Source organism: Salvelinus fontinalis, chromosome 35 (genome assembly GCF_029448725.1).
Source record: "Salvelinus fontinalis isolate EN_2023a chromosome 35, ASM2944872v1, whole genome shotgun sequence".
In the NCBI taxonomy this organism is placed as follows: domain Eukaryota; kingdom Metazoa; phylum Chordata; class Actinopteri; order Salmoniformes; family Salmonidae; genus Salvelinus; species Salvelinus fontinalis.
In genome coordinates, this window is record NC_074699.1 from 8925617 (window position 1) to 8951162 (window position 25546).

Below are 25546 nucleotides of genomic sequence, written 5' to 3' on the forward strand. Positions count from 1 at the left end.
TCATTGACAAGTTGTCGTGGAAACACTGCCAAGTGTGTTTCTGTGGTCATAAAGATTGAAACAGCCTAGTGTGTAGGAGGGTTGAAGTCTATATTGTACAATCTACAGTTAGGAAGACTAAATTTGGTCATTTCACCAATGACGGGTGGGTGTAGCCTACATTTGCTTTGCTGGTATCTTTAGATCAAGAGAAAGCATTTAACCTTGTGAATGACGTTATTATTATATTTTATATATTTAGCTGTGGTGACAGTTTGATATCCCGTTTAAAGTTGCATTGCCATTTCAATGGTTAAGCATCTCATGTATTCAACTTTTTTTTGTTGATTTATTGACAGTGTCCGTTTGCTAATTCAATAAAGGGCATCTAAAGTCAAAGTCTATCGCTCTCCATTTCCTCCTTAGATCTGTGAATACACCAAAACTCCCCATTCATGAATGGGGCTGGAGTGGAGTATCTGGATGACCTGGCGCCGGTGGTCCCCAAATTGACTTAAGGTCAGCACTAAGAGCCTTTGAATTAACCCCAACCATGTTATCAGGGGGCCAAAGAATATCTCACCTTTTCCAATCGATGGGGAGTCAATTGCAAGGCAGAGAAATGGGTGCTTTGCAAGCAATCTCTTGAAGGCGGAAACCTTGGCATCACACACACTGTGTTGCTTTTGAGTGTGTGTGTGTGTGTGGGGGGGGGGGGGGGGGGGGGGGTTCTTGTCTAAAACAGAGTTTGGAACCCCAGTCTCAAATCTCTGGAATAATTTTTTGGGGGTGTCTTACTAATTGCCTATAATTTCCACCTTTTGTCTATTCCATTTGCACAACAGCATGTGACATTTATTGTCAATCAGTGTTGCTTCCTAAGTGGACAGTTTGATTTTACAGAAGTGGGATTGACTTGGAGTTACATTGTGTTGTTTAAGTGTTCCCTTTATTTTTTTGAGCAGTGTATATACACATATGTGTATATATATGTGTGTATATACAGTGTGGAGAATAAGTATTTGATACACTGCCGATTTTGCAGGTTTTCCTACTTTTCCTACCAAATATTAAGTTCTGCTTTTCTGATGTATCAAATACTTATGTCATGCAATAAAATGCAAATGAATTACTTAATCATACAATGTGATTTTCAGGATTTTTGTTTTAGATTCCGTCTCAATCCCGTCTCACAAAAGCTTGGATTGCTTTCAAAATCTGACATGATAGGTGGATTAACAACAAGCTAAGCTGTGTTTTGGTATATTTCACTTGTGATTTCATAATTATAAATATGTTGTCGTATTTTTTTAAAATTTGGCGCTCTGCAATTCAGCGGTTGTTTACGAAAATGATCTCGCTAAAGGGATCCGTGCGGCAAGAAGTTAACCTGTTGGGGATGGGGGCGCTGTTTAGACTACTTATGCTAATTTGGCTAATTTTTTAAACGGCTTCCCACAAAATCCTTGATCGTACAATATGCATATTATTATTATTATTGGATAGAAAACAGTCTATAGTTTCTATAGGAGTTGAAATTTTGTCTCTAAGTGGAACAGAGCCCATTCTACAGCAATTTCCCTGACATGGAGTCAGATTTGAGAAATGTTGGCCACTCTTCTGAAGTCATTTAAAAGGGCACTGTCGTTGCTATGACTATACGGACACTTCTTACGTCTTCCCCTGGATGCCTTTACGTGATGACGATTCCAACGGGGTCGATTGCTCGTTCACAGGCCCTACAAATGAAAAAACCCTGAAGCTAGTCATTCTTTTGGAGCTGCGTAACGCGCGTGCTGGACACCGACCCGCTCCTGTTCCAAGCGTTAGTTTAGCCTGTTATATTTCTCCGGTCATCTTTTCACTCGTTATAGGAGTTAAAAACATCATAAGGTAGTTAATTTAAAGCGTTTTATAGCAATTTATATCCGTTTAGTGCGATTTTGGGACATTTATTTTTGCAACGATGTGAAAAGTTGGGCACGCTTTTCAGTTCATCCCGAACGCAGTTGACATTTCCACATGGCAAGAGGACAGCTTTCCACCAAAAGACGATTTCTCCCAAGAAAGGATCCTTTGCCCAAGATACTGATGGAAGAACAGCTCAAGGTAGGACATTTTTATTATGATAAATCGTGTTTCTGTCGAAACATTTTAGTGGCTTAGGACGCCATGTTTTTTGACGTAGCTTCGCTTGGCGCAAACTGTATTGAAAAGTAAGGATAAATTAAAAAATGTAATAACGCAATTGTATTAAGAATTAAATTGTCTATCAATCCCTGTCCACCCTGTATTTTTTAGTCACGTTTATGAGTATTTATGTATAAGAGTAGATCACTGTCTAAGTGGCGCAAGGACATTTTCTTTACCAGCTTGTCTACATTTCACATTGTCTAACCATGATTTTGGTGGCTAAATATAAACATTTTCGATCAAACTGTATATGCATGTTGTAATGTGATGTTACAGGAGTGTCATCGGAAGAATTCTGAGAAGGTTAGTGAAAAAATTAATATCTTTTGGCGATGTTGACTTTTATCGCTCACTTTGGCTAGAATCAATGCTGGGCTGCTAATTGCTATGTGCTAAGCTAATATAACGATTTATTGTGTTTTCGCTGTAAGACACTTAGAAAATCTGAAATATTGTCTGTATTCACAGGATCTGTGTCTTTCGATTCGTGTATGCTGTGTATTTTTACGAAATGTTTGATGATTAGTAGTTAGGTAAACACGTTGCTCATTGTAATTATTCTAGTCCATTTGTGATGGTGGGTGCAATTGTAAACTATGAAGTCTACCTGAAATATGCACTTTTTTCTAACAAAACCTATCCCATACCATAAATATGTTATCAGACTGTCATCTAATGAGTTTTTTTGTTGGTTAGGGGCTATAAATATCTTAGTTTAGCCGAATTGGTGATGGCTACTGGTGTTGGTGGACAAATAAAAGATGGTGGATTATGCTAATGTGTTTTTAGGTAATAGATGTACATCTTTACATATTGTGTCTTCCCTGTAAAACATTTTAAAAATCGGAAATGTTGACTGGATTCACAAGATCTGTGTCTTTCATTAGCTGTATTGGACTTTAATGTGTGAAAGTTAAATATTTAAAAAAAAAATTTTTTTTGAATTTCGCGGCACTGGTTTTTCAGTGGGGGGGGGGGGGGGGGGGGTGTGCCGCTAGCGCCACGCTGATCCTAGACAGGTTAAGAATGAATCCTACTACAACTGCTTTGATGCTCGTCAGATGTGGCAGGGCTTAAAAACTATTATGGACTACAAAGGGAAACCCAGACGCGAGATGCCCAGTGACGCGAGCCTACCAGACGAGCTAAATGCCTTTTATGCTCACTTTGAGGCAAGCAACAATGAAGCATGCACGAGAGCACCAGCTGTTCTTGATGACTGTGGGATGACGCTCTCGGTAGCCATGGTGAACAAATCGTTTAAACTGGTCAACATTCACAAAGCCGCTGGGCCAGACAGATTACCAGGACGTGTGCTCAAAGCATGTGCGGACCAAATGTCAAGTGTCGTCACTGCCATTTTCAACCTCTCCCTGACCGAGTCTGTAATACCTACATGTTTCAAGCATACCCCCTTAGTCCCTGTGCCCAAGGAAGCGAAGGTAACCTGCCTAAATGATTACCACCCCGTGGCACTCACTTCGGTAGCCATGAAGTGCTTTGAAAGGCTGGTCATGGCTCACATCAACAGCATCCTCCCGGACACCCTAGACCCACTCCAATTCGCATACCGTCCCAAAAGATCCACAGACGACGCAATCTCAGATGACGCACTCCACACTGCCCTTTCTCACCTGGAAAAAGGAACACCTATGTGAGAATGCTGTTAATTGACTACAGCTCAGCGTTCAACACCATAGTGCCCACGAAGCTCATCACTAAGCTAAGGACGCTGGGACTAAACACCTCCCTCTGCAACTGGATCCTGTACTTCCAGACGGGCCGCCCCCAGATGGTAAGAGTAGGCAACAACTCTTCTGCCACATGTACTTAGTCCCCTCCTGTATTCCCTGTTCACCCACGACTGCGTGGCCAAACATGACCCCAACACCATCATTAAGTTTGCTGACGACACAACAGTGGTAGGCCTGATCACCGACAATGATGAGACGGCCTATAGGGAAGAGGTCAGAGAACTGGCAGTGTTGTTCCAGGACAACAACTACTCCCTCAATGTGAGCAAGACAAAGGAGCTGATTGTGGACTATAGGAAAAGGCGGGCCGACCAGGCCCCCATTAACATCGATGGGGCTGTATTGGAGCGGGTCGAGAGTTTCAAGTTCCTTGGTCTCCACATCACCAATGAACTATCATGGTCCAAACATACCTAGACAGTCATGAAGAGGGCACGACAAAACCTTTTCCCTCTCAGGAGACTGAAAAGATTTGTCATGGGTCCCCAGTTCCTCAAAAGGTTCTACAGCTGCACCATGGAGAGCATCCTGACCGGTTGCATCACTGCCTGGTATGGTAACTGCTCGGCGTCTGACTAAGGCGCTACAGAGGGTAGTGCGAATGGCCCAGTACATCATTGGGGCCAAGCTTCCTGCCATCCAGGACCTATATAATAGGCGGTGTCAGAGGAAGGCCCATAAAATTGTCAGAGACTCCAGTCACCCAAGTTATAGACTGTTTTCTCTGCTACCGCACGGCAAGCGGTACCGGACCGCCAAGTCTAGGATCAAAAAGCTCTTCAACAGTTTCTACCCCCAAGCCATAAGACTGCTCAACAATTCATAAAATCGCCACTGGACAATTTACATTGACCCCCCCCTCCCTTTTGTACAATGCTGCTACTCTCTGTTTGTTTGTTACCTATGCATAGTCACTTCGCCCCCGCCTACATGTATAGATTACTTCAACTAGCCTGTACCCCCGCTCACTTATTCTTATTGTTACTTTTTATTATTACCTTTTATTTTAGTGTACTTGGTAAATATTTCATTCTTCTTGAACTGCACTGTTGGTTAAGGGCTTGTAAGTAAGCATTTCACGGTAAAGTCTACACTTGTTGTATTCGGCGCATGTGACAAATACATTTTGATTTGATGCACCTGTAATGAACTCGCCTTCTGGATGATAGTGGGATGAACAGACAATGGCTCAGGTGGTTGATGCCCTTGATGATTTTTTTGACCTTCCTGTGACATCGGGTTCTGTAGGTGTACTGGAGGGCAGGCAGTGTGCCCCCAGCAACGTGTTGGGCAGACCACACCGCCCTGGTTGCACAGTGGTTGCGGGCAGTGCAGTTGCCATACCAGGTGGTGATACAGCCCGAAAGTATATTCTCAATTGTGCATCTGTAAAAATTAGAGGGTCTTTGGGGCCAATCCGAATTTCTTCAGGTTGAAGAGGCACTGTTGCACCTTTTTCATCACACTGTCTGTGTGGGGGGACCATTTCAGATTGTCAGTGATGTATACAGAATACAAACAACCCAGGTAGCCTAGTGGTTAGAGTGTTGTGCCAGTAACCGGAATGTTGCTGGATCAAATCCCCGAGCTGAGAAGATACAAATCTGTCTTTCTGCAAGGCAGTTAATTTAAAAATCTAACACAGCGGTTGCATTAAGAACTAATGTATCTTTCATTTGCTGTCCAACCTGTATTTTTTAGTCAAGTTTATGATTAGTTAATGATTAGATTAGGTGCCTCTCCCAAGATTTCTCCCGACATTTTGTTGGCAGCTTGGCTACTATTCTCATTGTATAACCACGATTTGTGCCGCTAAATATGCACATTTTCAAACAAACTTTATATGTATTGTGTAATATGATGTTATAGGACTGTCATCTGAAGAAGTTTGAGAAGGTTAGTGAAAAAAATAATATCGTTGGCTTGAATCAATGCTGTTGTGGGGTTGGCTATTGTAGTAAGCTAATATAATGCTATATTGTGTTTTCGCTGTAAAACACTTAAAAAATCTGAAATGATGGCTGGATTCACAAGATGTGTATCTTTCATCTGGTGTCTTGGACTTGTGATTTAATGATATTTAGATGCTAGTATTTACTTGTGGCGCTATGCTAGGCTATGCTAGTCAGCTTTTTTACTGATGAGGGTGCTCCCGGATCCGGGATTGTGACCAAGTAGAAGTTAAATGTGGAAGACACATTTCAGTTTAACATATTCAATTGGACAACTGACTAGATACTTTCCTTTCCTTAATAGGGAGTGGCTTCTAATCTGTGATCCGAAATGTTATTTCTAAGACTCCGTATCCGTTAGAGAGCAAATGTTTTCAGTATCTCGTGGGAATTTGGGACCTAACTCATTTTCTCATGCTGAAACTGGATTCGGTACATACCGGTAGTTAACCTTTTCACATGTACCAACAAACGGGTGTGATCATTCTACAGTGGTCCTTGCAGTGTACGCTCAAACCGGTGTTTTTAGAACGCTTATTTAGTATGTCCAGTATAATTTGAGGCAACAGTCAGCATTTGAGCTAGCCACACTGTTTTTTCACAAACATTTTGTACAAACAGTCCTTACAAAGTTGTCCTGAATGTGGTGACAAGTTTATTTTTGGATGAAATATTCAGACATTCACAGAAGTAGCTACAGCATAACACAATCATCCAAACCGGAAAATGTAGGCTACAGTCCTAGAGCTAACTGAGGAAATATTGACATAACACAAGCGGTCATATTTAGATAACTCTTGGCTGAGAGAAACCACGATATGAATTAGCTAATAGCAATTACTATTTATAATTCATCACATCACGGGTGAGCTCAACATTGTTCGAAATAATTAATTAAAACACTTTCTAGAAATCGAAAGTAATCCAACGATGGGTAGTTTGTGCACGCCTCCATGTTTGTTTTTCACATCCAACAATGATAATAAGAGGCAAAATGAGTTTGGACTGGTTGCAGTATGCATATTGAAGGGGGTGTGTCGTTTATGATCGTTCACTTCCCTTCATTCAATTACGGAATTGTACCTGAAAGATGAGTGAACCATTCCTTCACCTCATTATTACATCTTTGGTCTGACAGACGTTTACGTGTCACCCAAAATGCATTGTATAATGGCGCCACACATAGCTTAGCATTAGCTCATTATAATCAGTACAACCTTAATAAAGTGTTTTACACACATTATAGGTGTCCATTACAATCTATGCAATAATCGGAATGCATTATTTGGCACAGTACTTAAAAACATGTGAATAAAACTGTAAAACTGTAAATACAGCTTTATGCTACAGTAGAAACGACAACACAGTATACAGAAAATAAGGCACACACTTTAATAGAAACGCACACATGTAGCAAAGTTATTATTTGTAAGATAAACAACAATGGGGGCAATGCAAGCGCTAGCCGGAAAATGTGCCTGTTTGTGCAAGACTGCGCAATGTCTGCAAAAAAATGGGCAAAGGTTCTCCTCGAAGAGGGAAGATTGTCCGGCTCAATAAAGCCTCAAACATAAATTGTCAGCAACAATGAAATGGCCTACTTCTATGTGAATTAAAGGAGGAGGCGGAACACACCTCAATTCAAAATGTTGTTAGAAAATACAACTTCTTAGAAAATAATATGAAATTGACAAATTGAAACATAGCCTATAGATTGTTAGCAGGTGGTGCGTGGTAACTGTCCTGTTGCGTAACAATCACATTTTGGAACAGTGAGTGCATTCTAACATCACTTGCATAGAACAACTCATCCTGGGGCGACCGTTAGAGATATTTTGAATTCACATATGAAAATGTTAAAGACATTTGCAAAAAAATGACCAAAACATAGTACTATTCACTGATTTCTGCAGACCCACGACTATGGTGTATAACGTTAGCATATTAGCGACGCTAGTCAGCATAGGCCGCTACGTGATAATCAACCAGCCTAGCTAGCTATAGTCCGATGGAAACTGATGCAACCCTGCTGCCTACGTGGCTAGCTAGATGACCGGTGATGACAGTGGGGTCAATTTGACATTCAAGTGCCATTGTGCAGAAATAGCAACTAAAATACAGGTTGATGAGCTAGCTAAATTAGGTAGCAGATTGCTATCTCAGTTACCAGTGTGCATGCACAAATGCATGACAACACATTGTATCAAAGTCAAGAAGGCATGCAGAACATACTGCCTTTCTGCAACTGGACTGCCCCATCTAGCTAGTAGTGGTACCAAAACTCCAGTACAGAGATGCATAGCTTACACAATTATATTTTGATCTAGTCAATGACAGTACTGCAAAGTAAATTCCTGCGCACACTGAATATAAACTACCCCCCCCCCCCCCCTCAGAACAGCCTCAATTCGTTGGGGCATGGACTCTATAAGGTGTTGAAAGCGTTCTGCAGAGATTCTGGTCCATGTTGATACAAATGCTTCCCACAGTTGTCTGGTTAAAGGTCATCCAGCCAACTTGTCTTCTCCCCTTTGTTGGATTCAACATTTTGAACATAGAGATATTAAAGACACAATAGATCAGATGCATAGTATATTAAGGAGTGAGATCTGTAGAAAGACAGAGTGGCTTTGGAATGTGTTGGAACGATGGGAGGAGAGCACCGTATTGATATAGGGGAGACAGATGGACATCTGTGGATTAGGTGAAGTCTACTTGGTAAATATGTCATTCTTGAACTGCACTGTTGGTTAACTTCTACTTGGTCACAATCCCGGATCCGGGAGCATCCTCATCAGTAAAAAAGCTGACTAGCATAGCCTAGCATAGCGCCACAAGTAAATACTAGCATATAAATATCATGAAATCACAAGTCCAAGACACCAAATGAAAGATACACATCTTGTGAATCCAGTCATCATTTCCGATTTTTAAAATGTTTTACAGCGAAAACACTATGTATTTCTATTAAATAACCACGATAGCAAAAGACTCAACCGCATATTTTCAAAAAAAAATTACCGCATAGGTAGCTATCACAAATTCGACCAAATAAAGATATAATTAGTCACTAACCAAGAAACAACTTCATCAGATGACAGTCTGATAACAGATTTATTGTATAGCATATGTTTTGTTCGAAAAATGTGCATATTTCAGGTATAAATCATAGTGTTACATTGCAGCTACAATCAGAAATATCACCAAAGCAGCTAGAATAACTACAGAGAACAACGTGAAATACCTAAATACTCATCATAAAACATTTATGAAAATACATGGTGTACAGCAAATGAAAGACAAACATCTTGTGAATCCAGACAATATTTCAGATTTTTTAAGTGTTTCACAGCGAAAACACATTATAGCATTATATTAGCTTGCTACAATAGCCAACCACACAACCGCAGTCATACACCGCAAAGGTAGCGACAGCGAAAAAACAAGCAAAAGAAATACATTTATTCACTAACCTTCACAAACTTCATCAGATGACATTCCTATAACATCATATTACACAATACATATATGGTTTGTTTGAAAACTTGCATATTTGGAGCTGAAATCCGTGGTTATACATTGTGAAAACGTAGCAACTTTTTCCCAGAATGTCCGGATATATTTCTGACACTCACCTAATCTGACCAAATAACTTATCATAAACTTTACTAAAAAATACATGTTGGACAGCAAATGAAAGATACACTAGTTCTTAATGCAACCGCTGTGTTAGATTTTTAAAAATAACTTTAGTACGACATACAGCTTACGTTATAGCGAGACAGCGCCCAAAATCAGGGCGGAAAATATTACTAAACATTTTCAAAAGAAATACGAAATAACATCATAAATGGTTCCTACTTTTGATGAGCTTCCATCAGAATGTTGTACAAGTTGTCCTTTGTCCAGAATAATCGTTGTTTGGTTGTAGAATGTCATCTTCTCCTGTCGAATTAGCAACCAATGCTAGCCATGTGGCACAAACGTGCCCAACTTCACATAACGCAAAGAAAAGAAAATGCCGAAAAACAAATTAAACTGATAGAAACTGATATAACTCAGTTTAAAATAACTACTTTGATGTTTTTAACACATATATCAAATAAAATCAGAGCCGGAGATATCTATCATCTATACCGAAAGGTTTTCAGAACGCAATCTGGGGGTCCCTTCTCGCGCCTTCCAAGACAATGAAAAATATGGTCACGTCATTCCAAAAGCTCTAGACACCCCATTCCACCTCTCACTGCCTCGTGACATCTATTGGAAGGCGTATGCAGTGCATGTAGATCCATAGATTTCAGGAAAATGAATAGGATGGCCCTGGAACAGAGCCTCGATTTCAGATTTTTCACTTCCTGACAGGAAGTTTGCTGCAAAATGAGTTCTGTTTTACTCACAGATATAATTCAAACGGTTTTAGAAACTAGAGAGTGTTTTCTATCCAATAGTAATAATAATATGCATATTGTACGAGCAAGAATTGAGTACGAGGCAGTTTAATTTGGGAACGATTTTTTACAAAGTGAAAATAGCGCTCCCTATTGAGAAAAGGTTTTAAGGTCTTGTAAGTAAGCATTTCACGGTAAAGTCTACACTTGTTGTATTCGGCGCATGTGACCAAAAAATAATAATTATCATCCAGAAGGAGAGTTCATTAAAGTGTTAGAAAGTGCTAGAATTTCTAAGCAAACAGCTGGAGGCTTTTCAGCGAAAGCTACACAAACGATTATGTTAGGTCACCACCAACTCACAGAAAAATCTGCCATTTTTCCAGCCAAAGAGAGGAGTCACAAAAAGCACAAATGGAGATAAAATGAATCACTAACCTTTGATGATCTTCATCAGATGACACTCATGTTACACAACATGTATATGTCTTGTTCGATTAAGTTCATATTTATATCCAAAAAACTCAGTTTACAAGAGCGCCATGTTCAGAAATGCCTCCAAAATATCCGGAGATATTGCAGAGAGCCACATCAAATAACAGAAATACTCATCATAAACTTTGATGAAAGATACATAGAATTAAAGATACACCTGTTGTGTTAAATTTCAAAAAGCTTTACGGCAAAACACAATATTCAATAATCTGAAAACAGCGTTCAGCCACAAAAGCAAGCCATACAGTTGCCCGCCCAAATTGTGCAGTCAACAAAACTCATAAAAAGCATTATAAATCTTCACTTACCTTTGCTGATCTTCGTCAGAATGTTCTCTCAGAAGAAATTTTCTTTTTTTTCCGGTAGGGTCCATAATTTATGTCCAAATAGCTATTTTTGTAGCGTCCAACGTCTGGGAAGCGCGTTCACTAAAACCTGACGAAATGTCAAATGTTCCGTAACAGTCCGTAGAAACATGTGAAATTATGTATTGAATCAATCTTTAGAATGTTTTTAGCATAAATCTTGAATAACAATCCAACCGGAGAATTACATTGAATTCAGATGAGCGATGTAACAGAGCCCCCTCTCATGTGAACGCACATGGTGAAAGCATGGTCAGGTCATGGCAGACCTGACTAATACCCCTCTCATTCGGCCCCCTTTCACAGTAGAGGCATCAGACAAGGTTCTACAGACTGTTGACATCTAGTGGAAGCCGTAGGAAGTGCAAACTCATCCATATCTCGCTGTGATTTCAATGGGATCTTGGTTGAAAATCGATCATCCTCAGAATATCCACTTCCTGTTTGGATTTTTTCTCAGGTTTTTGCCTGCCATAGGAGTTATGTTATACTCACAGACATCATTCAAACAGTTTTAGAAACTTCAGAGTGTTTTCTATCCAATACTAATAATAATATGCATATATTAGCAACTAATACTGAGGAGCAGGCCATTTACTCTGGGCACCTATGTGCACCTTTCATCCAAGCTACTCAATACTGCCCTGCAGCCATAAGAAGTAAAGTCATTATTGAAGCCTCATCTCTTCAGTAGGTCCGATGATTAATTATTGAAGACTCATCTCTTCAGTAGGTTCTATGATTGAGTGTAGTCTGGCCCAGGAGTGTGAAGGTGAACGTAAAGGCACTGGAGCAACGAACCGCCCTAGCTGTCTCTGTCTGGCCGGTTCCCCTCTCTCCACTGTGATTCTCTGCCGCTTAACCCTATTACAGGTGCGGATTCACTGGCTTACTGGTGCTCTTCCATGCCGTCCCTAGGAGGGGTGTGTCACTTGAGTGGGTTGAATCACTGACGTGATCTTCCTGTACGGGTTGGAGCACCCCCTTGGGTTGTGCCGTGGCGGAGATCTTAGTGGGCTATACTCGGCCTAGTCTCAGGATGGTAAGTTGGTGGTTGGAGATATCCCTCTAGTGGTGTGGGGGCTGTGCTTTGGCAAAGTGGGTGAGGTTATATCCTCCCTGTTTGGCCCTGTCCGTGGGTATCGTCGGACGGGGCCACAGTGTCTCCCGACCTCTCCTGTCTCAGCCTCCAGTATTTATGCAGCAGTAGTTTATGTGTCGGGGGGCTAGGGTCAGTTGGTTATATCTGGAGTACTTCTCCTGTCTTATCCGGTGTCCTGTGTGAATTTAAGTATGCTCTCTCTAATTCTCTCCTTCTCTCTTTCTTTCTCTCTCTCGGAGGACCTGAGCCCTAGGACCATGCGTCAGGACTACCGGGCATGATGACTCCTTGCTGTCCCCAGTCCACCTGGCCTTGCTGCTGTTCCAGTTTCAACTGTTCTGCCTGCGGCTATGGAACCCTGACCTGTCCACCGGACGTGCTACCTGTCCCAGACCTGCTGTTTTCAACTCTCTAGAGACAGCAGGAGCGGTAGAGATACTCTTAATGATCGGCTATGAAAAGTCAACTGACATTTACTCCTGAGGTGCTGACCTGTTGCACCCAGGACAACCACTGTGATTTTTATTATCTTTGAACATCTTGGCCATGTTATAATCTCCACCCGGCACAGCCAGAAGAGGACAGGCCACCCCTCATAGCCTGGTCCCACTCTAGGTTTCTTCCTAGGTTATGGCCTTTCTAGGGAGTTTTTCCTAGCCACCGTGCTTCTACACCTGCTTCTACACCTGCATTGCTTGCTGTTTGGGGTTTTAGGCTGGGTTTCTGTACAGCACATTGTGACATCAGCTGATGTAAGAAGGGCTGCAAACATGGCTGGTAAAACCCTGGATCATTGTTATTCTAACTTCCGCGGCGCATATAAGGCCCTCCCCTGCCCTCCTTTCGGAAAAGCTGACCACGACTCCATTTTGTTGCTTCCAGCCTACAGACAGATACTTAAACAGGAAGCTCCTGCGCTCAGGTATGTTCAACGCTGGTCTGACCGATCTGATTACACGCTTCAGGACTGCTTCAATCACGTGGATTGGGATATGTTTCGCATTGCGTCCAACAACAACATTGACGAATACGCTGATTCAGTGAGCGAGTTCATTAGAAAGTGCATTGGCGACGTCGTACCCACAGCAACTATTAAAACATTCCCAAAATAGAAACCGTGGATTGATGGCAGTATTTGCGCGGAACTGAAAACGCGAACCACTGCTTTTAACCAGGGCAAGATGACCGGAAACATGACCGAATACAAACAGTGTAGCTATTCCCTCCGCAAGAAAATCAAACAAGCAATTGTTGTAACAATTTAACGGCTCAGACACAAGAGGAATGTGTCAGGGTCTACAGTCAATCACGGATTACAAAAAGAAATCCAGCCCGTCGCAGACCAGGATGGCTTGCTCCCAGACAGACTAAATAACTTCTTTGCTCGTTTTGAGGACAATACAGTGCCACTGACACGGCCCGCTATCAAAACCTGCGGACACTCCTTCACTGCAGCCGACGTGAGTAAAACATTTAAACGTGTTAACCCTCGCAAGGCTGCAGGCCCAGACGGCATCCCCAGCCGTGTCCTCAGAGCATGCACAGACCAGCTGGCTGGTGTGTTTACGGACATATTCAATCAATCCTTATCCCAGTCTGCTGTCCCCACATGCTTCAAGAGGGCCACCATTGTTCCTGTTCCCAAGAAAGCTAAGGTAACTGAGCTAAATGACTACCGCCCCGTAGCACTTACTTCCATCATCATGAAGTGCTTTGAGAGACTAGTCAAGGACCATATCACCTCCACCAAACCTGACACCCTAGACCCACTCCAATTTGCTTACCGACCCAATAGGTTCATAGACAACGCAATAGCAACCACACTGCACACTGCCCTAACCCATCTGGACAAGAGGAATACCTACGTGAGAATGCTGTTCATCGACTACAGCTCCGCATTTAACACCATAGTACCCTCCAAACTTGTCATCAAGCTCGAGACCCTGGGTCACGACCCCGCCCTGTGCAACTGGGTACTGGACTTCCTGACGGGCCGCCCCCAGGTGGTGAGGGTAGGTAACAACATCTCCACCCCGCTGATCCTCAACACTGGGGCTCCACAATGGTGCGTTCTGAGCCCTCTCCTGTACTCCCTGTTCACCCACGACTCACGCATCATGTTTGCGGACGACACTACAGTGGTAGGCTTGATTTCCAACAACGACGAAACGGCCTACAGGGAGGAGGTGAGGGCCCTCGGACTGTGGTGTCAGGAAAATAACCTCACATTGAGTGAGGTCACAGGAAGGCCATAAAGATCATCAAGGACAACAACCACCCGAGCCACTGCCTTTTTACCCCGCTATCATCCAGAAGGCGAGGTCTGTACAGGTACATCAAAGCAGGGACCGAGAGACTGAAAAACAGCTTCTATCTCAAGGCCATCAGACTGTTAAACAGCCACCACTCATTGAGTGGTTGCTGCCAACATACTGACTCAACTCCAGCCACTTTAATAATGGGAATTGATGTAAAAATGTGTCACTAGCTACTTTAAACAATATCACTTAATATAATCTCTACATACCCTACATTACTCATCTCATATGTATATACTGTACTCGATAGCATCTACTGCATCTTGCCTATGCCGTTCTGTACCATCACTCGTTCATATATCTTTATTTACATATTCTTTATCCCTTTACACTTGTGTGTATACGGTAGTAGTTGTGGAATTGTTAGGTTAGATTACTCGTTCGGAACTAGAAGCACATGCCTTTCGCTACACTTGCATTAAAATCTGCTAACCATGTGTATGTGACAAATAAAATTTTATTTGATTTGATTTCTATTACACCATATTGGATGACTGTCATTCATATTCTATTCACCGGAGGTCAATGTAACAGTGATGGGTTTAGGCTATTACATGATACTCAAATTGTCCATATACAAATAATGAGGTTGCTACACCCTAGCCTATGAATGAAAGTTTACAAAGAAGGTGCACAGAGGCAGAGAGACATTTTTGAGGTGACAGACAGAGACACATGCAGACAATGACATTCAATACCACCTTGCACACTCTTGCCTGCATCTAGCTGATATAAACTCAGCAAAAAAAGAAACGTCCCTTTTTCAGGACCCTGTCTTTCAAATAAAATTCGTAAAAATCCAAATAACTTCACAGATCTTCATTATAAAGGCTTTAAACACTGTTTCCCATGCTTGTTCAATGAACCATAAACAATTAATGAACATGCACCTGTGGAATGGTCGTTAAGACACTAACAGCTTACAGATGGTAGGCAATAAAGGGGACAGTTATGTAAACTTAGGACACTAAAAAGGCCTTTCTACTGACTCTGAAAAAAAACAAAAGAAAGATGCCCGGGGTCCCTGCTCATCTGCGTGAACGTGTCTTAGGCATGTTGCAAGGGGGCATGAGGACTGCAGATGTGGACAGGGCAATAAATTGCAATGTCCGTACTGTGAGATGCCTAAGACAGCGCTACAGGGAGACAGACAGCTGATCTTTCTCACAGTGGCAGACCACGTGTAACAACACCTGCACAGGATCGGTTCATCCGAGCATCACACTTGCGGGACAGGTACAGGATGGTAACAACAACTGCCCGAGTTACACCAGGAATGCGCAATCCCTCCATCAGTGCTCAGACTGTCCGCAATAGGCTAAGAGAGGCTGGACTGAGGGCTTGTAGGCCTGTTGTAAGGCAGGTCCTCACCAGACATCACTGGCAACAACATCGTCTATGGGCACAAACCCACCATTGCTAGACCAGACAGGACTGGCAAAAAGTGCTCTTCACCGATGAGTCGTGGTTTTGTCTCACCAGGGGTGATGGTCGGATTCACGTTTATTGTCAAATGAATGAGCGTTACACCGAGGCCTGTACTCTGGAGCGGGATCGATTTGGAGGTGGAGGGTCCGTCGTGGTCAGGGGCGGTGTTTCACAGCATCTTCGGACTCAACTTGTTGTCATTGCTGGCAATCGCAACGCTGTGCATTTACAGGGAAGACATCCTCCTCCATGTGGTACCCTTCCTGCAGGCTCATCCTGACATGACCTTCCAGCATGACAATGCCACAAAACCAAACGCTTCCCTTGACTTGTAAGAGTTCCAATGTTGTGTTGGATAGTCATAGCCAGCTAGCTAACATAACATCCCTCTGTTTGAGCAGGGTGTTTCAGTAGGCCAAACTAGCTAGAAGCATTTGCTAGCCAAGTAAGCAAAACTGAAAGTGAAAAAAAGGACAATCTCTCTATATATATTTCTCTCTTGTTTCTCTTTCATTTTGGAATAAATTAATTTGTTCAAAACTGTTCAATTCTCATTCTCTTTTGAGTCAACTACTCATTACATGCACTGCCGTGCATGCTAGTCTTAGCTTATGCTTTCAGTACTAGATTCATTCTCTGATCCTTTGATTGGGTGGAAAACATGTCAGCTCATGCTGCGGGAGCTCTGATAGATTGGAGGACATCCTCCAGAAGTTTTCATAATTACTATGGAAGTCTATGGAAGGGGGTGAGAACCATGAGCTTCCTAGGTTTTGTATTAAAGTCAATGTACCGAGAGGAAAACGGAAGCAAGCTGTCCTCCAGCTACACCATGGTGCTACCCAACAGAGTGCTGTTGAGGCTACTGTAGACCTTCTTTGCAAAATAGTGTGTTTTAATAAATTATTTGGTGACATGTTTATATTTAGTTTAGTTTTATCTAAAAAGGATAACTTTTTTAAATGTTTTACCATTTCAATTTGTATGTAATTCATTGAGAAGGATGGTCCTCCCCTTCCTCTTCTGAGACTTGCTTACCAAGACGACAATGAATGTTCCTGAGTGGGCTAGTTACAGTTTTTACTTAAATCGGCTTGAAAATCTATGGCAAGACTTGAAAATGTCTGTCTAGTAATGATCAACAACAAACTTGACAGAGATTGAAGAGTTTTTAGAAATTATAATGGGCAGAGCTTTGAGACATACCCCAAAAATGTGATTCTAAAATGTATAGACTCAGGTGGTTGAATACTTATCTAACCAAGATATATTAGAGATGTATTTTTCATTAATCTAATACAAATATACAGAACATTTTTATTTTACTTTGACATTAGAGTATTTTGTGTCGATCCATTTAAAAAAAAGATAACTAAATACATTTTAATCCCAATTTGTAACACAACAACATTTGGATAAAGTCAAGGGGTGTGAAAACTTTCTGATGGCACTGAGATTAGGGAAGCGGTAGGCTGCTCTTATTGCTGTGTTCTGGATTATTTGTAGTTTGTGTTTTCAAGGGAGGCCTGCAAGAACACAATTCATAAATGTTCAACATTCAAACATACAATGTAATAAAATCATACAATACTCCAAGCAATTTCAGAAGAAAACACATTCCTCAACTATGAGGTCCTCTATTAACAACTTGATCTGCCCTAGTGGCACCAGAGCATCAAGGTGCAGGGAGCTCTGCAGATTATACCATATACAGGCAAAAAAAATGTAATGCAGATTTACAGAATTCCGTAGTGATCAACGGGACCTCTAGAGTTAGCCTCCCTGTATTCGGGTCTGGTAACCCGTATGTCTCTAATTTTGACTCATTTTAGGAAACTGGGCGTATGTCGTGTGGCACTACTTCACAGGAGAGCCATTTGAACGTATACTTGCTTTTTTATCAAAATGTGTTTTGGAAAATGTGAACTTTCACGTGCCTTAACAACAAACTTGTATGCCATCTGTAAATACGAATACAATTGTTAAATTACGAGCCTAGTTGGTTTAGCCACAGAAAAAGCAGGAGCCTTCCGACTAGCATGATTGGCTGAGATAATGGGTGGGCTGGACATGTTGAGAGATGAGTTCAGATTGGTCTGCCATGACATGAGCTGGTCAGTATAGGAAGGATTCCCTACACAACGCAGCTTTTTTGAAAGATATCATGTAGCAGAACTGCAAAGATGTTGCTCTCCACTTTCTGGAAGAATGCACGGTGAAATTAGAGTATGATAGCTAAGGAGATTGGAGAAAATTCTGCTGTTTGATTACAAATATGCAGACAGAGTCGAAAAGAGAACACATAAGGCTGTTGTATAAAACACCTGTCTCCGGATTACATCTTCAAACTAAGGGCAACCATGGCATCCATGACAGAGAAGGAGATGGTCTAGCTAGTTACATTTTCAGTTATTACACGTTTCAAATTTTGTCAGAAAGTCATTTTCATTTCATGTTAAAGAGTACTGTTAGCTTGCTGACATTAATATGCTAATGTTAGGGTCACTGTTCAGTGCCATGTTAGTAAGCGCGGTAAGGTAGCAACAAGCTGACTTGACATCAAAGCAAACTTCACTTTTGCAAATGGATACTCTTTCCCTACCGGTGGTGTTGGAAAAGGCTGCATGCTTTTGGTGCACTCACTCATAACCCTTTTTTGTGATGACTGTATCATGTTCAAGCTTGATAAGGTAAGCAAATACATGTATTATTCTCATAAATGTAGTACAATAAATCATAAATGTAAATCATAAATGTAATACATCCATGCTTTGTACCAATTACACATTGAATTGCTTTAAACTAGTAGCTAGCTCTTGATCATGTGTTGTTCCTTCTCTCTTTTTAGAAGCAATCAGTTACAAGGCAAAAAGACAGATTGAGGCCTTCGATCAAACTGAGGACAGAGAAATATGCGTGCACCAGGCCAAGTCTTCTTGCATGCATGGCCTTGAGAGGTAAGTTAACAATAGTTCATTTTTGAAAAATAATATGAATTGCCATTAATTGTTATGTAGCTTTTCTTCCACCCGAGTCAGAAAGAAGTGACAACTAGTAGACAACTGGCTCTTGATGATGACGTCCCCAGTCTAGATTGATAATCGTAATTAGTTGATTGGTTTGAATCAGTGGTGTTGAGTCTTGGCTGGAGAAAAATCTTGTATACTTTGGCTCTCTAGGAACAGTTGGCCACACATTTAATGGTAGATTTAGTAGGCCCAGTTTTTGCTAGCTGCATCATTTGTTTATATTACATTTATACAAGGCAGATTTTTCCTTTGCTGAAAAATATATAGAATGCCAGTTTCAGTGAAAAGAATAGCAACATCAAGGCAACTTTGTAACAGCTAACCCTGTTTTTAGAAAGCAAAAACAAATTGCCCATTAGCTCCTGACCAGAGGTTGCAACCAAAATAATTTTCCAATCATTTTGTTTCTGAACAGAAACACTATTTTTGTCGTTCCACTATTCCGACCAGCAGAATAAAGTTCTGAACCGCTTTATCTCATTATATTACTTCACCAATCAGTGCAGATACAGCAGGCAAGCTAGCTGTTTACATGCGTGATGGACAGACAAGGGTAGCCTATGGCGCAGGATGCGAAATTTTGCTGTTGGGGAGAGAGCAAGAGGTTAAACTTCCATTGGTTGAAAGCTCATTGTTCAGTTGCTCATTGCTCAGCCTCATTTTCATTCGGAAGTTGCGCCTTTAAAAATCGGAAGATGCCCCTTTAAAACTCATAAGGTTAACATCCATATAGTTTTCTCATGTAGATATTGTAGCCAGATAAAATATTAAATAAACAATTTATTTGGGAAATATTTAGTCTTTGCTCTTTTCTTCATTAGCATGCTCAGGATTTCTAGGTTAATATTGTAGCACGGTGCATGATGTTTTCATTTTGAGAGAGTTGAATGAGATGTATTTGTATCTTTTAAAACATTGAATACATGTTTAGTATATTAAGTACATTTGGTATGTTACATTGTTGTTTTCTCAGTGATAAGCAAGTTCATTTAAAGTTATATGTGATATGGCTTATGGAGATAAGACATTTCAATGTTGGCAATACACAAAGTCACCACAAACCTTATATATTTTTGTCGTGATGTGACTATCAGTAATGTGCTGACGACTATTTTATCAAATCAATTCACTACGTTTAATTATTATGTGACTCTTACTGACAGTTATGGCTGCTTTGCGTGATGTATTGTTGTCTCTACCTTCTTGCCCTTTGTGCTGTTGTCTGTGCCCATTCATGTTTGTACCTAGTTTTGTGCTACTACCATGTTGTGTTGCTGCCATATTATGTTGCTACCATGTTGTTGTCATGTTGTGTTGCTACCATGCTGTGTTGCCATGTGTTGCTGCCTTGCTATGTTGTTGTCTTCGGTCTCTCTTTACGTGGTGTTGTGGTGTCTCTCTTGTCGTGATGTTTTTTATTTTTAATCCCAGCCCCTGTACCTGCAGGAGGCGTTTTGCCTTTTGGTATGCATTCATTGAAAATAAGAATTTGGTCTTGACTGACTTCCCTAGTTAAATAAAGGTTACATAAATAAAGAAAACATTCTGGAATGGATACAAAGCCCTCCCCCGCCCTCCCTCTCCCTTCTGCTCCTCCAGTCCTATAGGCAGAAAGCGTAAATTACTGCGTCAAGGTCTATTCAACGCTGGTCTGACTAATGGGATATGTTCCAGATTGCCTCTGAGAATAACATTGACGTATACACTGATAGTGTGACTGTAGAGGGAATGTTGCTCCCACTATGACTCTCTTGTCAATAGGGGGGCGCTGTTTTCACTTTGGAAAAAATTGTGCCCAAATTAAATGGCCTCATCCTCTGTTCTAGATCATACAATATGCATAGTATTATTACTATTGGATAGAAAACATTCAGAAGTTTCTAAAACTGTTTGAGTTATATCTGTGAGTAAAACAGAACTCATTTGGCAGCAAACTTCCATACAGGAAGTGAAAAATCTGAAAACGAGGCTCTGTTTCAGGGCCTGCCTATTCACCTGGCTTTTATTTATCGATATGTATGCACTTCATACGCCTTCCACTAGATGTCAACAGGCAGTGGAAGGTGGAATGGGGTGTCTAGCTTGATCTGAGGCCGAATAAGAGATTTTGGAGTGACAGGTCCGGTGTTTTCTTTGTCTTCGACGGCGTGAGGGGGAGCTCGACATTGTCTTCTGAAAAGCGTTCGGTATACACGGCGAATATCTCCGGCTCTGATTTTATTTGATACATATGATAAAAACATCATAAAGTAGGTTTTTTCAACCGAGTTTTATCAGTTTATTCAACGTTTATTGGGACTTTTGGAGTTTTCCGTTCTTTGCCCCAAGAGAGGATGGGAATGTTAGCAACCTTGGCTAGCATTGTGGCGCGAATTCGACGGAAGAAATGGACATTCTAAAACCCAACAACGATTTATTCTGGAAATAGGACTCCTTGTACAACATTCTGATGGAAGCTCAGCAAAATTAAGAAAACATTTATGATATTTCGTATTTCTGTGTAATATGTTGATGCCTATTCTCGTGTTGGTGAGCGCTGTCTCACAATAACCCAAGCTGTATGTTGTGGTAAAGTTATTTTTAAAAATCTAACATAGCGGTTAATCCCCAGAGGGGTTAAGAAGCTAAATGAAATTTTTTCACAAATAGTTTCATATTTAAACATTTAAATTGCGCAACAATTCCATGTGAATCTGATAACTATAATGTGTAGACTTTCCAAGATACAGTTTTTGTCGTCCTATCATCAGTAATTTATCAGACTCCAACTGAACTGACATCATATTCATTAAGTCCCAACACATATTTTCAACTGGTTGGATTACCGAAATATGGTTCTGTTTGCCATCTTTTGATGTCACCAGACTCTCTCTCAATGTTAACAAAGGGATTTTCAAAAGTCACATCGGTAGAGTAGAGAGTGGAAAAGGGGAAAGGTATTTATGGGGGTCATAAACCTCCCCCTCAGGCCAACGTCATGACACTGTACTCTGTAAAAGGAGGTACTCGCCGCTGGCCCGTTGCGAGGTTCTACAACGTACTCGACATGAATGCCATAAACACGCACATGTTGTATAAGCAATGCCTTGACAAGAACAGGAGAGATTTCTTCATGGATCAATGCATGTGAGTTTCCCGGGAGCCACATGAACACCAAGAATGAAGCTACAGCCACCAAGCAGGCTGCCAAGGCAGCAGGTCCTGTTTTCCCTCTTCCCCAAGCACCACAGCTCCCAGTCAGGAAAAAGAAGACACAATGTCAAGTTGGCATGTGCACATGAAACAAGGCCCATGAAAACTGTGTACAGGGCAACTGATTTGTTTGTGGGGCTCACACAAGCCCCAAAGCTGTGTGCTGACTGTGGACCAGAAGCATAAAGAGAAGACACGATTGATTCATGTGTAAAGGCACGGGTGTAAGGGCACAATACAGTGTCTGATATAATCAACTAATGCCTGTTTTTATATCTTGTCATAAATATGTTTCCACTAATATTTCTTTATGCAATGAATCCTTTACAAAAAAACGTGGGGGTTACTGGTGCTATTGTTTAGGAATACAACAAATAGTTTGACCTGAGCACCTGGATGGTTATTATATTATAATTATCATCTTTTTTGTTTCTACTTTGTCAAAAGAAGCTGTAACTGGACTTTATGAATTACTATAAATATATTACTAATTTAATCTACAAAGAAAAGGTGAACAAATGGATTCATCTGTAAGGTAAGGCCTACGTTTTTTCTTGGACTTTGTAGAATTATACAAAAGATATCCTTGACTCTGTCTAAACAAATAACTATTGTTCCTTTTATTTCCATTTTTTCACAAATATTTCTTAATGATTTTAATGCTTTACAACAGTTTATGCACTATTTATCAAGTGTTTATTTATCAGGCATGTTTGCGCACCTTTGCAGGTTGATATGCATCTGATGCATATGCTATAGACCCGGCAACATTCAGGCAGTTCTAGTATTGAAACCCGTACTGATGCCGGTACTAAACTGTTCTCTTGGTTTTGCACCCTGATGTCAGCACTGCATATTCATTGTATTGGATGATCAAGCTTTACTGACACAGTGTGAATGATATGACACTGTACCTGTACACAGAGCTTCGGTGAGTTGTAGCACAATATAGCACTATGCCTGACCCTGTCTGTCATAATAATAGAGATAGAAGGACATTATCACAGTCCATTGGACCAGAGTGGAAACTGAAAATGTAAGTGGTGTAATATCTTATTAACCTTTCTCGCCCCGGGGTTCTGCTAGCGGAACACCCACAACATTCCGCTGCCTTCACAGAGCGCGAAATTCAAAACATATTTTTTTGAAATATTTTACTTCCACACATTAACAAGTCCAATACAGAAAATGAAAGATAAACATCTTGTGAATCCAGCCAACATGTCCGATTTTTTAAATGTTTTACAGCGAAAACGCAATATATATTTATGTTAGCTCACCACAATAGCCAAACACACAACGCTATTTATCTACCGCATAGGTAGCTTTCAAAAAACCGACAAAATATAGATATAATTAGTCACTAACCAAGAAACAACTTCATCAGATGACAGTCTCATAACATGTTACACAACACATTTATGTTTTGTTCGAAAAAAATTGCATATTTGTGGTATAAATCACAATTTTACATTGCAGCTACAATCACAAATAGCACCGAAGCAGCCAGAATAATTAAAGAGAGCAACGTGAAATACTAAATACTCATCATAAAACATTTATGATAAATACATGGTGTACAGCACATGAAAGATAAACATCTTGTGAATCCAGCCAATATTTCAGATTTTGTAAGTGTTTTACAGCGAAAACACAATATAGCATTATATTAGCTTACCACAATAGCTAAACACACAACCGCATTCATTCACTGCAAAGATAGCATTTGCAAAAACCAGCAATAAATATAAAATAAATCACTAACCTCGACCAACTTCATCAGATGACAGTCTTATAACATCATGTTACACAAAACGTTTATGTTTTGTTCGAAAATGTGCATATTTAGAGCTGAAAACCTTGGTTATACATTGTGAAAATGTAGCAACTTTTTCCCAGAATCTCCGGATATATTTCTGACACTCACCTAATCTGACCAAATAACTCATCATAATAACTTTACTAAAAATAACTTTACTAAAAAATACATGTTGGACAGCAAATGAAAGATACACTAGTTCTTAATGCAACCGCCGTGTTAGATTTTTTAAATTAACTTTACCATAACAAACAGCTTAAATTATAGCGAGACAGCGCCCGCAAAAAGTGCGGAGAATAGGACTAAACATTTTCCACAGAAATACGAAATAACATCATAAATTGTTCTTACTTCTGATGAGCTTCCATCAGAATCTTGAACAAGGAGTCCTAGGTCCAGAAAAAATCATTGTTTGGTTTTAGAATGTCCTTCTCTCCTGTCGAATTAGCATTAATTACCTTAGCTAGCCATGTGGCGCGAAGATGTCCATCTCCTCTCGACGTATAGAACGGAAAACTCCAAAAGACCCATTAAACGTTAAATAAACTGATGAAACTCGGTTGAAAAAAACTACTTTATGATGTTTTTCTAATATGTATCAAATAAAAACAAAGCCGGAGATATTAGCCGTCTATACCGAACGCTTTTCAGAAGCCAATGCTGATGTCCTTCCCGCGCCTAGGTAGAGAAAGGAAATTGTGGTCACGTCATTCCAAGAGCTCTTGTTCGACCTCAGATCAAGGTAGACACCCCATTCCACTTTCCACTGCCTGTTGACATCTGGTGGAAGGCGTATGCAGTGCATGCAAATCCATAGAAATTAGCCAATTGAATAGGCAGGCCCTGGAACAGAGCATCGTTTTCAGATTTTTCACTTCCTATCTGGAAGTCTGCTGCCAAATGAGTTCTGTTTTACTCACAGATATAATTCAAACAGTTTTAGAAACTTGAGTTTTTTCTATCCAATAGTAATAATAATATGCATATATTATCATCTAGAATAGAGTACGAGGCCGTTTAAATTGGGCACGATTTTTTCCCAAAGTGAATATAGCTCCCCCTACACACTAACATTAAGGGTCTCACAGGTCTCGTCCAGTAGGCTCCATAGAGAAAGGCTAAGTAGGTTGCTTATTTTGTCTGACAGACAATATGGAGTGAGGAAAAAACTCTATTTTACCTTTACTCCGCACACAGAGACACATACAAAGCTCTCCCTCCATTTGGCAAATCTGATCGTAACTCTAATCCTGATTCCTGCATACAAGCAAAAACTCAAACGGGAAGTACCAGTGGCGAGCTAAATACGGAGGAAGTCCGATAAAGCGGACACTAAGCTACAGGACTGTTTCACCAGGCTGAAATATGTTTCAGGATTCATCCGATGGCATTGAGGAATGTACCACATCAGTAACTGGCTTCATTAATAAGTGCATCGACGAAGTCATCCCCACTGACCGTACGTACATATCCCAACCAGAAGCCTTCGATTACAGGCAACATCCGCACTCAGCTAAAGGCTAGACCTG